The 15,547-nt window shown below is 35.3% G+C and overlaps 1 protein-coding gene and 1 long non-coding RNA gene across 5 annotated transcripts in view; both read left to right on the top strand.

Moving 5' to 3' along the window:
• Positions 1 to 15,547, top strand: part of ERC2 (ELKS/RAB6-interacting/CAST family member 2) — a 521,548-nt gene that overhangs the window by 88,242 nt on the left and 417,759 nt on the right. The window lies entirely within an intron of this gene.
• On the top strand, positions 13,294 to 14,207 carry LOC114015794 (uncharacterized). Its single transcript, XR_003559914.2, has 3 exons — positions 13,294 to 13,513; positions 13,745 to 13,835; positions 14,021 to 14,207. It is a non-coding gene; the product is annotated as an uncharacterized LOC114015794 (long non-coding RNA).

Here is a 15,547-nt window from a genome sequence, read left to right as displayed (position 1 = left end):
AGATGCTCGTTTAAACTATTGATCAGAATCTAATTGTACAGTTTGTTTAAAAATGAAGATTTGAAAAAGTATCTCCTGAATAGTTCTAATGTTGGTATTTTGAATTATAATGGGAATACGATAGGCCTCACTTAAAGCTCAGTAGAACTGTGTGCATGCTTGTATGAATAGTCCTAGTGAATATTGTATAAAATGGTATAGCATAGGGAGCAAGATCTAATCTCTCCTCTCCTTATATCACAAATGACACATGGAGATTTGTAATGAGAACTGAGAAAAATTAGTAGTTAACTTTATTATAAATGCTGCCTATTTCCTGAATGCCCAGCACCATTCCCAGACACCACTTCTCCATTTACATGCACCTTACTTTGTTTCTTCTGGAATAGTTAGACCTCTGCAGATGGGCGTTTTCATGGATATGCACTGTGAGGTTTATGAAAATACAGACTTCCAGGTCAAACATTCAAATTATGCTTGTCACTTAAGAATGTCCTATGAGTTGCTGTGGCCTTCAAGTGAGGTACTATCGTCTACAGCAAAAGTAGCCTGTCAGAGATGAGAAACTTTGTCATTCTACGGTTTCAAATGTAATATCTCTCCTTAAAAAAAACAAAGGGTGGGGGGGGGGGCGGGCGCGGGGGGAGAAATGGGATAGGGTGTCTAAATAAATCCTAAAAAACAGCCGGTGTGTGACTTGATGGGGTCACATCCTTCCTGCAACGGCTGTGGGGTTGCTTTGGTCACTAGATGGCAGTCGGCAATGAGGATTGGTTTCCGTTCTGATTTTCGCAGATGATCGCACCCTATTTGTTATTTTTTATCGCTCATTTTACAATGATAGAATTAAGAGGAGGACTATCTCCCTGTAAAGTCGATGGAAAGGCAATTTCACAGAGATTTTTTTGACAGTAGTCTTTAAACTGAATGCAGTTTATAATAGCTGCATCTAAGAATCAAGCAAGCAGACTAAAAAGTACAGTGCGGCTCTTTACAGAAAAAGTGAAATCAGGAATTCGTTCTGAAGGTATTAGTGCGATTCGGTTCCAACGTGTTAGTCATGGTTTGTGATTTACTATAATTTTAAAAAAGTAAAAGCAAACTAAGACTTCATTTTACTCTTTTGAGTGGATTAGAGTTTCACTGTGGTATGTACTGTCATACCCCAACTGCCAAGACACACTTCTACACAGATACTATGTGATTGGGACCCAGAAGGTGGATGGTGGAAAACATCTCAAGTCATGCTGACATGCCTTGCTGCATTTCAAGATAGGCTTTCAATTCTTAGCTTACTCAGATGGTTTTCTTGCCTTTTTAATGGCATGGTAATATGTAACCATACTGAAGAAGCCAAAGGCAGGACATACGTAGCTGCCTCTGCATCACATAGTTTGTGACGCATTTTGGACCCTCTGACATGAAAGCCTATATAAACATATACCCTTCGGGAATATATGAAATACTTCCTATAATTACTTCCATTATGTAAAATAAAAGTACCTGACATCACATGAGAAGGCTATATAAATATAATAAAATGAAATAATAAGATGCAATAAGATTTTTTTAAAAAAGCTAATTTCTTATTAATTCTGGTGTGAATTGTAAATATAAATCTTCTATTCAAAATCTAATCTCTCATCTGCATGAAATACTGTTTCCTTATTATCTTTGTGTAGTAGACAAAAATTGTGGTTTTTGAGAGGGAATAGTTGGGACTTTACTCAAAACAGCAAAAAAGATGCATTTTTTCCTCTTAAATATATAAAAAACCTTCAAATGAAGGTACTTTTACAGATTACACAATAAGCCTTCCTAATTTTTTTAGTTTTAGAATCTATAATTTACTTAAAATACTGAAGATTTTCTTAAATAACTTGTAACTAATAGCAGAGATTATATGCAATACCGGGTCTGGTTCTGAAATTCTTTTAACAAGAGACAGAACATGTTGAGCAACTAGTGACCATTGGGGAGGTAAGAAAAAACAGACTGGGGAGGGAAGGCAAAAAAAGACAGATAAATCAGAATTTTGCTTGTACCCTTGCTCCTTCAAGATTTTTTGGCCTAACTGCTACACATCAAGAAAACTTTGCTGTTTCTAAACAGATCTCTCAACTCTTGATATTTTCAGTGCTTCACTTTTTTAGTACAGAAAGCCTCCATTCTGTAATGTGGTTAAAACTATACCTCATCTAAAAAACCAGGAAAGTAAATAACATAAAAGACCCCAAACAAACTAGTTTTAAGTTCTATGGCAAACTGTTGTTTGATGTATATACATCATTGTTTCTTGTATCAGTATACATAGCACACTGGAGTAATAGGAACAGGGAATGCCTCAAACTTTTTTTTCCTTTCAAATTTGTGGTGAGCAATGTAATAAAGCAACAGTTTACAGCAGTATTGAAAAGATTACTAGGGGGTGTAATTGCACCTTTTTGAAAGAAAAGTTTACTGTTAAATGGCTGACAACTATAATCATTTTTTATAGTGAAATGCAATTATCACGAGTTGATCAAGTGTACAGGTGAACTATGATAGCATATGAGGGAGCTACTTAAGGTTATTTAAATTGTTAGGAAGTTTTTAGCAAGATCTTGAGTGTGAGCAGCACTGAATAGAGCCACTGAATTTTGCAGCTTAAGGCACCTGTGAGACACAGGGCATCTCATGGCTCCAGTATTTCTTGTTTCAAAATTATGGTGAAGGGGCTACCACCCAAAACCCCAGTATTTTCACTCAAAAACATGTTATTCTTCTGTGTCTTAAGACTCATAGACTACATCATTCCTGATGTTTGTCTGTCCTAAATATGAGTAATTCAACATTTTACTGTTTACAGTTGATTGTGGAAGTGTCAGATGAGAACACTCAATATACTGCCTGTTCAGTTGTCTTTGCTGTCATCCAATAAACATCCAATTTGATGAAGAATTACAGTATTCTAGGGAATTACTATACTGATCATTCCCTAAGATGCAACTTTTTTTGGCCCTATGTAGAACATGCCTGTGGAGGTTTTTGTAGCTTGAACAAATAACATAACGGTGAACAAACTTGTATTGGAGATTTTTCCTGATTTTGTAGGCAGTTACACATACATGCCACAACTAACTTTTTTTCTTTTGTAGAGGTCTCTCAGGAGAGCTTTCTCACAAAGGAAGTAGAATCTAAATGTTGTTTAGAAGTGTACCATTGTAGCACAGGAGGAAGGATCTTTATTGTGGATGCATTGTTATTCCCAACAAAAACATTGGTCTGTTTCAGAGCACTGGTGGACTGAACACCTGCATGTTTCAGTCTGAACAATCAGTTTGTTCTCAATTATTCCTGACTTGCTTGGAGAGAGTAATTTTCAGCTTTCAACTTGAAAAGGGCATCTTTTCACATAGGAGTACATCTGGCAGACAAAGATTTTCTGCTGATAACAAATCTCAGAAACCATTATCAATATAATGTTACCCTTCGGCCTCTCAACAGAGTTGTGAGTGTTTACAGAGTTCTTGGCAGTGCTTACATCCCATCTGCATCATTAAGGCACAGGATGATTGGCCAGAAAAAAGGAAATCTTACCAAGAGAGTGGGAACAGATAAACATACTCCCTCTTGTGCGTTTTTCTTATCTCAAAAAAAAAGCTGCTTATTTTAACACCAACTTGGATGATAGAATTTATCAAAAGAATCGTGGACTTCAGTATGGTAAGACAGAACTTCTGGAAAGATTCCAAATCAGGGCTACTTTGATCATTTGTTTCCACTGAGCCCTTCAGCAGGAGGGGTTTCTTGTCTCTCACGTGTAGTTGGAAGCCTGGTGCCACATGCAAATATGATCTTATATTTATTACCCATTTTTTCTGAATGTTTTGCATTCCAGCAAAGTCTGAAAATACAGGTTTAAATATCCAGACAACCTGGGTGTTTTTTTGTCTGATGGAAAAAATGCAGTGTTAGAAACATTTATAAAAACTTTCTCTCCTTTTATTCCTTTAGAAACAAATTATGAATACATTATTAGTAAGCTTGAGTATTCCCAGTGTATGCATATATTGTGGTTGAGCTTTGCATGAATCTTTGATGCAGTTTAACATTGTAGAGCTTTAACCAATGTAAAATGTATGTATTTCCTACAGTCTCCTCTTGCTGGAATCACTGGGCAGTATGACAGTGACAAACTCCATAAATAAGGGAAAGTGTAGACTGTGTAATTACAAATGCTAGCAAGCAGTGTTTGGAACTGGTATGTATATCAGCACATTGTGATATTTGTAAAATGCTTACCAGTTACTTAAAAAATGCTATAGTCCTAGCAGAAACTCTCCAGGGAAGAGAAGTGAAAGAACTAAGCATATGAAGTTGTGGGGTTTATCCATCTGTGGATTCATTGCAAACAAGAATATCAAAGAGTTTTTGGGTCTGTGGCTGGTTAGAGATACCTAAGGGGTGGTTTACTGAGTCAGTGGTCAGGTTTACCTCATACCTGCATTCCTATCATTGCAATTATTGTGGCCAAAGCAGCAGTTCAGCTGGCATCTCCTGCATTGACGTTCCTTTCGATTTCCACAGCTGTTTCAGCTGGCTATAGAGGCCAGTTCAGTAATCTCTTAAACCAGATTTCTTCTCTGCAGGAAAGATCCATTTCACAGCTGTTTTCTCTTCTCAGGTTTAGGAGCATGCTTTTTGGATGTTTAGTATAGAAAAGTCAAATTTAGACAATTGTAAGAGCATGAAGGAATTCACAAAGAAAGTTTGTTGTATCAGATTGGGAAATGCTTTGTACATGATTTGAGTAATTGTATTTGCTATTATGTCAGCTAAATTTATTTGAGTGTACTCTCCAGCTAAAAATTATTTATTGTAAACTTGGCAGTCATCACTGTTTCTAGCCCTTCAATAGACTGCTGCATCTTAAAGTGCAGTGACTCACAGGTAGATTTATGAAAGAGCTGCAAGAATTCTTTTTTTCCACAGGAACACCATCTCCTCCTTTTGCTGTTCTGAGTTTAATATTCCAGCTCTAATATATAGAAGTCCTTTGTCTCCTATCCCTTTTCCATTTTACTTAGAAAGGGGAATTTAGCAATAACAGTATCAGCCAGTATCAGGGTAAAACAATAGAAATTTTTTTGTGAGACTTTTTTTTTGTCCCGCTTTGGTACTCTACTGTATCATGAGGTGCTCTTGATGAACCATACTCAAAACTTTTTCCCAAGATAGTTTCAGAATCCACATTTAATCAGGTTATATGCTAGCCTGTATTCCTTCTGAGACACATTCAAATAATGAAGAAATTATATTGCACTTCTGAGATATCAGAAGAGCCTTGTTATTTGAAGATTGAAAGCCCTCCTTCCCTAAACTGTGAGTTGCGTTGAGAGACTAAAAAATTTGACTGTCTGAATAAGGCTTTGCTATGAATTACCTGGCTCTGAACACATTCAGAACTTTTCTTTCCAGAAGCCATACGTGCTGCTTGGGATTCATTTACAGGGAAACACTCACAAGGACAAGCAACTGAAGAAAGGAAAGTTCACCAGCTTGTCTGTCCTCTGGATATCTTTGAGATGCTTTGACCCTTTATGTATCCTACTTCCCGCCCCCCACGCTTATCGCTTCCACTCTCATTTATCGTCAGAACATAGAAAGAACGGCAATAGGTCATGCCTTGTTCTTGCATCTTTTATACTGCGAGTGGAGCTAGAATGCATATATGCAGGAAAATGTAGCAGCTGTGAGAACTCTGTTGCAGGTGTATAAAGCACTTGAGTAACCTTTTGCGTCTGTCTGGCTACATAACTCAGACTTCAGTTATTTCTCAGCAATCCAAAAAGCAATTGCTAGGGAATGATGGCTACATGACTATTCAAATACAAACAGCACCAACAAAATCAATGTAATGTACAGAACAGGGGTTTGAATCTATCTTTTCCAAGTGAATTTTATGGCTATAGGGCTATTAAATAATTTCTTTTTCTTCTCTTTCTTGGCTCTAGACTTGAAAAGTTCTACCTCAAGTGTCAGAAATGTATCCAGTTATTTTTGAGGTTGATAATTCCCATCCTCAGCAAAGAAAATTTGTTTCTATATCAGTGTTTAGCTTGTGAAAATATAAAGCTTATCCTTCCTACTGTTGTTTCTATACATTCATGTTCTGTCACCATGGTTTTAAATAAACACCATCAAATTAAATGCAAAATCTGCTGCATACTGAATTTGTGTATTTGTTGTGTATGATACTTTGTGTAATGTTTGCTATCCTAGGCATTTCAAAATTGCTAAGCTTTCTGTTACCCTTAAGCTGAAACTCAACAATAGCTAATAGGATAAAGACTGTGATGGGTGTGAGGATATAAGTGAGAAACATTTTCACTAATAATTTTTAATATTGACAGAGATAAGTTATTTCACAAGTCTCTGTTAAATAAACCTTTTCTAACTTAAGAAGATTGCTTTTTGTGCAACCCTTGATGTTTTGGGGTCATTTCATAGACTTCATTCATAGAGGAAGAATCAAAAACAGAAAGAAAGAAACAGTCAAAGAGGTAAAGCTTCAGAAATGTCATTCTGAAGCACAGTGGGAAGCCTGGTAATACACTTGTTGCAGCCATTGTATGCATTAGCTGCAGATTTTTAACTCACCTGTTATATGGAACATAGACATAGAGGTCTGGATATTTTCATTTTATGTTAATTTACATTTAGTTGCAGAACCACCAGTAAGAAATTTTGCATATGTACTTCTTTAAACTTTTGGTCTTTGTCAGAAGTATATTTGTGTGGATCTTAACGTAAAGCGGTTTAAGGCAGCATTAGGATTCCCTCACACTTGTCCTCTGCAGTAGAATATGGGTAGATTTTATCTGTGAAGTGCTATTATATTAGTATGTGTAACTACCTCAATCTTATGACAGCAATTTGATCTTCAAGTTGGTATATTATTTCTGGGGTGATGTGGAATTAGGTATTTTTAGAATAGCAGGAAAAAATTATTATTACAACTCCTGTTCAATAGTGTACAGAACGAACATACTTTTACTTAAACAGTTAAAAATTGAAAAACAAGAAAAATCAGGTTTAGTTTACATGGAACATCCAATATTGAAGTAAATATGATTATGGCTAAAATATTGATATTCTTTTTGTTCAGGGTTTTTTTCTGATACTAAACTGTTTTCTGGATGGGGATATATTCTTCATACTTAGTGTTAAGTATGCAGTCCCTCACAGTAGCTTTGCAACTGAATAGAAGTTGTTGCTAATATTTTTAAAAATTCTATGTAAATAATATACCATATGTAGCACTTTATATAATGTGATATTTGTGGTATTAATGGATCTGTAAAAACATTTTGGAAGTGTTTTGTATTAGTTCTTTTGCACATTAGGAATACTATGTGAAACACTATATTAAAAAGATGGAATTTGAAGACAGCCAAATGTTCTTTTGAAGACATTTTAGACAATTTCATTTTTTCTGCAATGTAAATTTTAACTCTGATTTACTCCACCTGCAGAAGTTCTTTCTAATAATTCTGAGAAAATGATAATACATACTCACACTTCTGTCATGCACTTTTCCATGTTTGTTTACAAATGCAAAAATAATTGTACTTTAATGACACAGTAATATTTATATGAATGGCAAAAAGTAGAAAGTGGGATTTATTTGTTTTTTGAATGTAGAGATTTTTTTCTGTAGGGTACCTTTTTTGTATTCAGTAATAATATTACAGATAGGCTGTCTATGTTTTGCATGTCCTCAGAACTCTAGATGTCAATTGTTCCTTCCACCCTTCAAGACTTAAATCACTACACCCCCAGATTCTTGGCATAAAATAAAAATAAATTCAAAAGCTGACACTGTGAAGGATAGACGATACATACATATATATATAGGATGTTTAAACTGTGCATATTCTTTTATAGAAAGCCTTGCAGCTGTGGAGATAGATTTAAGAAAGTGGTTTTTTTCAGTGCTTTCTTGAGTGAGTAATCTATCATACCTTGCTAGGAAAAGGATGTATCTTTAAAGTTTTCATTACGTTCTCAGCTGTATTAAATCAGCGGTATTAAAAGTATGGATTTATTCACTCTGGTACCTGAACAAAGTAATCTGTAATGGGATGTTTCATTGTGATGACAGCATTGAAAATTATTATTAACAGTGTGAAATGTCAGGTATGAGATATTTTATATCTCTCTTTGCTACCAAGTTCCTGAAGAACATAAGATTTTAGATATTGCACTTGGAGGCACAGTCTCACCTAACCTGGAAAACAACATTAAAAAGGAGGAAATAGACCTGCAAAGAACAAAGCTCTTTGGGATTTTCAGGGACTGGCTTGGAATCTCTTGATAATAAACTGAGCTAATGATTGACCTTGGGGAAGGAGTGAAAATAATGAGGTGTCATTAATTTTTCATAATTGCCAACACTATAGGTGACAACTGGAAGAAATGTATTATTTTGTCTTGAAAACACCCTTCAAAAGCTGTTTTAGATGCCATTATACTGTAACAGGCAAGCAAAAAATTAGTGTGCTTATATATGAAGCTCTAAATCTTGTCTAATTTAATGCACTGAGAAGTCAAGTCTAATTGTTGTGGGAGCTTTTTTGGGTTGTTTTTTTTTTTTTTTTAAATGAATATGACTTTAATGGAAGAAAGTCTGTACAGCATGTTTTAAATGTTGTAATAAAATAGCACTGAAGTAAAAGATGGTTTTAAACTTTTTTTGTAACATTGGCTGTAACAGTGGAGGCTATGATTTTGCTTTAGTGGACCAGCTGTTCATGTACTATTGCTTAATAACAGGAAAAAGGACAGTAATAGAGGAAAGGCCAAAATATCTGAAAGTAACTGAAAAAAATCTTGTACTGCAGCTTGGAGAGTGGCATGTGAAAAATGCAGGCTCTTTGCTGACTCTGACTGCATTGGGATTAGCATATTACAGAAGCATAAGAGTAGCAGCTTTGGACAGCTAAATAGTTGGTACTGAGGATATTTTGGGGAAATTATGCTGGGTATTTTTGATTTTCTTCTCTGCTCTTTTCTTCCACGAGAGCAAAGCTGCTTTTGCTCAGATGTTCACAGTGGGCTAGATGTTGATGGAAAACGCAATTTGATAAGAACTTGGAAGTGAAGGTGCTCTCTATATGTGAAACTTGTACTAAAAACTGTCAAAGAATTTTCAGTTAGATTTGTAATTTAATCAGAGAAATTTTCAGAAAGTTATAGAATATCTCAGGTTGCAAGGGACCCATAAGGATCATGGAGTCCAACTCCTTACTCCTCACAGGACTATGTAACACTGTGTCATGTTACTAGGAATGTCATCCAGATGCTTCTGGACTGGAGCTGTCAGGCTTGTGGTGCTGTGACCACTTCCCTGGGGAGCCTGTTCCAGTGACCGACCACACTCTCGGTGAAGAACCTTTTCCTCAGGTCCAATCTGAACTTCTGACGCAGCTTCATACCATTTCATGAATGTTCTATTAGGTTCTTCAAGCTTCTGTTTCATTCTAGAAGACTTTAAATGGAGAAGTATCTTTCTTTTTCATTTGTTTGTTTCTCCATTTTCCCTCTCTATTCTCTTTCCACTCAAAGCAGGCAGATTTAAAAAAAATATTTTAAAGGATTTCCCCCCATATTACTAAGGTAATATTATAAGAGAGCGGACAGGTACTCAGAAATTGTGAAGCATAAAAACATTTTTTTTCTGTAGAACCTCTAGTGTCTTTGTCTTTACAGAATATATGCTGTGTTTCCACAAGACAAAACGCTTAATGTAAAAAAAAATAGACAGCACTCAGTTGTTCCATACTGTAGTCAGGTAGTCAAACAGTGGGTTTTTTTGGCAGAACTGTGTCATTTGCTCTAGAAACTGGAAGGATGTGTATTGGATGTAGTGGTGTAAGAAAAGAAGTAGTGTTGTTATAGATTAAAGGGGTTATATATGACTTCATACGATGTTTCTTGTTGGCTCTGCCACTGCGTTTCTCCTTATTGCTGGTCCAGTTGTTCCAGGCAGAGATTTTGCAAATGTCTGCTTATTTGTTTCTGATTTTCTGGGTTGTCATCCTTCTGACCCTAAGAGTTCTGTAAATGCTAAGGGTTTAGAATTGCAGAAGTCGTCATTGGAAGTCACAAAAAATCTGTTGGGGGGGGGCGGGAAATCAGTCATCCAGTGACTGGGGTATCTCACGCTTTATATGGAGTGAACAGCTTGATTTACATCTCATTTAGAGAACACTGTTAAGTCAGGTCTGTGAAATAAAAACACTATTAGTTAGGAATCTGGGAAGATTATTCTTCTGAAATAACCACATAAACAGTGGAGAATAAATATGTAACTTTTCAGAATAAAATTCAAAATTAACAGCAATTTACACTGATTAAATTACAAACATCACGAACTTTTAAGACCCTGTTCATTAACATAGGAGCTGGATTTTATTTTGGCTTTTTTTTTTTTTTTTTTGAAGAGACATACAAAGATAAAACTATAAGTTATGGTCTTTAACAAGTTTAAGACACTTACTGTGCTAGAGATAATGTGATGGTTTTACAGAACTATTTCTGTAGTCCATTAGGCTGTAGTATTGCTCTTCCATAATTCCTATTACCACAATGCATTGTTTAGTTCATGTACACCATGTTTAGTTAATAAACAAACATCCAGAGCATGTGGAAAGCTCGTTTTCCAGAGGTTTTGGAAAAATCTAATTAGATGAGATAATGTAGTGTTATGGTAATGCAAAAGCTAAAGTATAAAATACATTCTCTTGTAATCTGAGCATTGCCCAGACTGCTTTCTGTTATATGTTTTCTGTTGGAAATTACTTGCATTAAAAATGAAGCAGTACTTTCTGATGAAGGAAAAGCCTTTAAATGATGCTGTTCCTACTGTGATTTTACTTAGTCTTAAAAAATATATATTAAGTTTCATAACTTGAAATATTCAAGACTCTTTTGTTTTCTTGTAATATTTCCAGTGCAGTGGTCTGAAGTAGAAGAGAGGTGTACTTGTCCAGATTTTGCTTGGCTGCTTTCAGTGGTCTCTGCTGGTATTTCAAGATATTTGGAACTTAATAGGATATGATCTTGAATTTCTTTATGGTTATCTTGCAAGACACTGGGTAAAATTTGAGAAATTACTTAGAAAATAAAGACAGCAGAAGTTGTGTTCAGGGCCTGGATCTTTGAAGCCCAGTGAGCTTTATATGTATTTATATGAAAGTAGAGCATTTATGCTTAGATAGTATGCAAATGTCCTACCATCTGCAAAAACAGAAGGGAGAGTCGTCTTTGTGGTAGCTCAGTATACCACTACATTTTTAGTCCTCGGAGCTCTGGTAAAATGGTAAATGCTTGTAACATAGCAGCTCATGATTTCCCAGAATTACTGGAGTGAAAACTCACTAGCTTTCCAACAGCTTCACAGAAGATCTGCTTTTATGGCAATGTCATATTTCCCAGAGGAATATTTGAAGGTTGTATCAGGAATAATCTAATAGTTGTGTGGGTTTTTTTTTTTGTGTGCGTGTGTGCTAGTGTTTTCCTAATGATACAATAAATTCAGATCTGAAGACAACGAGAAAGAGTAATATTTATGTAGGAAGGCATTTTTTTTTTAGTTTATGTTTAAAATTAGAGTGACTGCCCTTTGTCCAAGTCTGAGTCACTGTCCACTCATAATTTTGATGCCTCTCTGGAAGGCCTGTACATGCAAGCTTCCAATAAGTGAAAAGCATTTGCATTTTCTTCTAAAATGCAGAAGAGAATTATTGGAAGTGATGATGATAAACAGTCTTGGAGCAAGGGCTGAAACTGAGTTACCTTGCTAGCTGTAGAGACTTTTACGTCTTCTGTGTACTCCAGTGAATTTGGACTTATTTCTGCTCAAACAAGAGCTTTTAACAATAGAGGTGCAATATGCTATTCATCATTCTAGGGTGCTTTCAGAAGGGAAACGTGATTTTCAGACTTAGCAGAGGCAGTCAGTATATGTGTCTCTTAGTTGCTCAAGAATGAAAAGAGTGGGCAGAATATCCTTTGAACATCCTTTATTAAACAGAGTTCCAAGAGGAAGACAAAGAACATCCTTTTGGTTCAGATAGGTCTTAATTTTGAACAAGACACTTTGTATCTTAGTGCTGACTGTATTAGGGGCACCTCTGAACACATGCAGAAAGGAAGTGACAGACATATGCAGTGTCTTCCACTGTTGGAGGAAGTTGTCATGTAAATGTTTAAGTTCTAAGTACCTATTACAACTAAGTACAAATTACCACTAAGCCTCAGAAAGTCTTACTTTATAAATGTTCAATCTTCCAGACATGAGAATATTCATATTATTTGGTTCAGCTTTTAATTTCTCTGGTTCTGAAGGGTCACAGGACTTTGAATAATAAGAGAAGCCCATAAGGTTATTTGTGTAAGTCATGTTATCGGGAAAATAATTTGCCTACTCTTTCCATTTATTGCTGCCGTGTATGAGTTGTTCTTCCTCTGTTGTTTAGTCTTACACTGGGACAGTGTCTCTTCTCGCTCAACCTTGAAAGTTTTGGTCTACTGTCACCTGATCTATATTTAATGACCTTATAGAGCTAATCTAATATTAGAAGTACAGAGCCTGCTTTTTCTTCAGCTAGTATCTGTAGATAAAGTAAACTTTTAAAATTTAGATAGGTAAAGGTAAATAATAACTAACAACCAAATATGGATATAAACATTTATATTTAGATGTTGGTAATTGAGCATAACCATGCTGATGCTTGCTTAAACAATGTGCCTTGAACATTTTGTGTGCAACTATTGGAAACATATAAGGAAGTATCAGGAAAACGTACATCAAAAGTAAGGCTGGAAAGTGTTGAGTAATTAAGGTAAAAATAATTCAGATTAAGGTTTTTTTTTTCTTTTTTAAAAAGGTGCTTAAACTCCCAAGAAATTGAGGCAATGCATAAGCAAAACGCCAATGTGTTAAACCTTATCTTTAATTCTAACTTTTAAAGTATTGTTTATTGTGGATAAATAATTACAAACAAATAGTTATCTATCAGATAAGCTGTGGTAATTGAGAGAATTTCCAAAAACTGCTTTTGAAAGTGATTCTGCTGGAAAAGAATTTTTGTAGCATTGATACTGCTCAAAAAAATAATAGCGAAAGATGTTGAGAGTGAAAGCTCCTTCCTATAGACAGGAAAGGAAACCAATATGTTAAGTGAAATTTTGAACCCTGTTTAGTTCTCTTTTCTCAGCAAAACCCCCCTCGTTAACATGATCATTTCTCATTTTGTGAAAATCATTTATAAATCACAAAGAACACCATAAATCAGTATATTCTGTATATATAGGGATTGTTCTGTATGCATACACCTGCAGATGGGGAAAACATCAGGGTGTAGCAGAAGAACTAAAGGGGGGCCTTCAGGGTGGCCCACTTCTTCCAGTGAACACAGGGTACTGGTCATGACTGCACCACAGAAGTCCTACAAGCCTTACCGTGGTAAGTTTTCTATAGTGAATGAATTATTTGTCAGTTACAGTCGTATTTATGTTTGTGATCACAGAACTAACAATTTGTGCATGTACCTTGGAATATTTTTTTCTAGTTTTTCAATTAAATTTGATTTATAATTATTTTAATTTCTCTGTTTATCTTTTGTGTTAAGGGGCTGGATAATGATATGAGTTACAAATCAATTTAGGGTTCTCTTTTCCTTTTCCTGTCTTGCAGATACTTATCATCTGGTAGGAAATGCATTACATAAGAGAAGGGTCAGAAAAAGAATTTGATGATCCCAGCTTGAAAGACTAAATTGAGGCAGGTAATGATGCAGTTCCTTGGCTCGCAATTCTTCCCATTTGTTATGAGGACTATATAGTAGCTGGGTCATAGAATGCTGCATGGTATATATTAATGAAGTAAAGTACAGAATCACAGTCCTTTTACCTAGCTGCTTTGTAAAAAAAAAAAATAATTAAAACATCATTGTACCATTCTTTCTCTTAGATCACCCTTGTGATGAGATCATCCAGTGTACCACCGTTTTCCTCCTAGAAAACGTGGGCGATAAGAGGATCAGAAGAAGCCCACAAAAAAAGGATTACATTGCACTCATTTTTTTCTTTACAAATACTTTCTCACATTGTAAACTATTCTGAAGAAAATGCTATCATCCAAACTTGCAATAACATAAAGAGCTTCCAATAAAAATATGTAAAACGTAGTTATTTTTAAGTATGCTTTTATTACAAATGCAAAGAAACTTTGGTGTTAAGATTTTGTAAGTAAAATGATACACTTCCAAAACCATGCTTAAAGAAATATGGTGTGGAGGGACAATGAACGAGACAAGTGCATGTATGAGATCTAACTTAAGATATTTTATTGTTGGTATGTGTGCTCCTAAATGAAAATATTATATCCATTTTCTTTTTATTGCCTCTAAATATAATGAAAATAATCTAAGATACCTCATGGTATCTTTTCCCATTCTGTTATGCTTAACAGACTTGCATATGATTTCATCTGCAATGACTTTGCTGCAGAATGATGTCATTGATTGGTATTACACTTGACTGACCCTGATGTAAATAAGGAAAGAGTCAAACCATTGGTTTGTGGAGACCTACTGACTGCTGAAGTTCAGCTTTGAAATTCAGTCTTCTGAATAATGGTACACAGCAATATCCAAATAGAAAATGAATAATGTATGTAAAGGGAGCTTTTAGCATGCTGAGATACTGACTATGGACCTGTTACTGAAGAGATTTCTGCTAGGCAGGAGTTGATGCCAAGAATTTTTGACGTTTGTGGGATAAGGCCATCAATTGGCAGGATATGTGAAGAAGTGATTTTGGAAATGGAGGTTATGTGGCAAGACATAGGGGCCTAGAAAATCTGCTAGACTTTACTGGGAGAGTCCATAGAGAGCTGTAAATAACTAGATAGTCTTTAACTTAGAAGCAATGGAGTAAGTAAACTATGAAATAAATTGTTTCTGTAATATGTCAACGGAGTTATGTAGTTGGCAAGTTTCCAGCAGGTAACTTTTTATACTGTCTGGGTTTTGGTTCTTACTCTACACAGTTTCTCTGTTCTTTGTACAGTTAGCCTGCATTGTAGAGTTTTTAACCCTTAAACTATTTATAACTCTGTTTTAAATTTTCCTGTATTAAAATGTCTTTATGTGCAAGCTTTGTTACATGATGTCAGCAGAGCTTGGGTAGTTAATTGTCTATCACTTTATTTAAATTAGGGAAAATCTATCCGTTCATAGAGCTGCTAGGTAAGTTACTAGTGGTGTGGTTTTTGGTTTTTTTTTTGTTATTTAGTGATAGCACTGTATATTCTGTATTCACTGAGAGCTTCTATAATGTATAATAAGTAGCTATTTAAAAATATGGAATATATATGAATGGCAGTTATACCTAGACTGAAGATTTGGCATGTTCAATCAGTAGTATGCACTTAAACCAGCGACCAAAATATAAAATTCAGACTCCCTAGTGATTCACAGAAGGCCTAGACCAAATT

Source organism: Falco cherrug, chromosome 4, assembly GCF_023634085.1.
Source record: "Falco cherrug isolate bFalChe1 chromosome 4, bFalChe1.pri, whole genome shotgun sequence".
In the NCBI taxonomy this organism is placed as follows: Eukaryota; Metazoa; Chordata; class Aves; order Falconiformes; family Falconidae; genus Falco; species Falco cherrug.
Note: the sequence above shows the minus strand (reverse complement) of the source record. Positions and strands in the feature narration are given on the sequence as shown.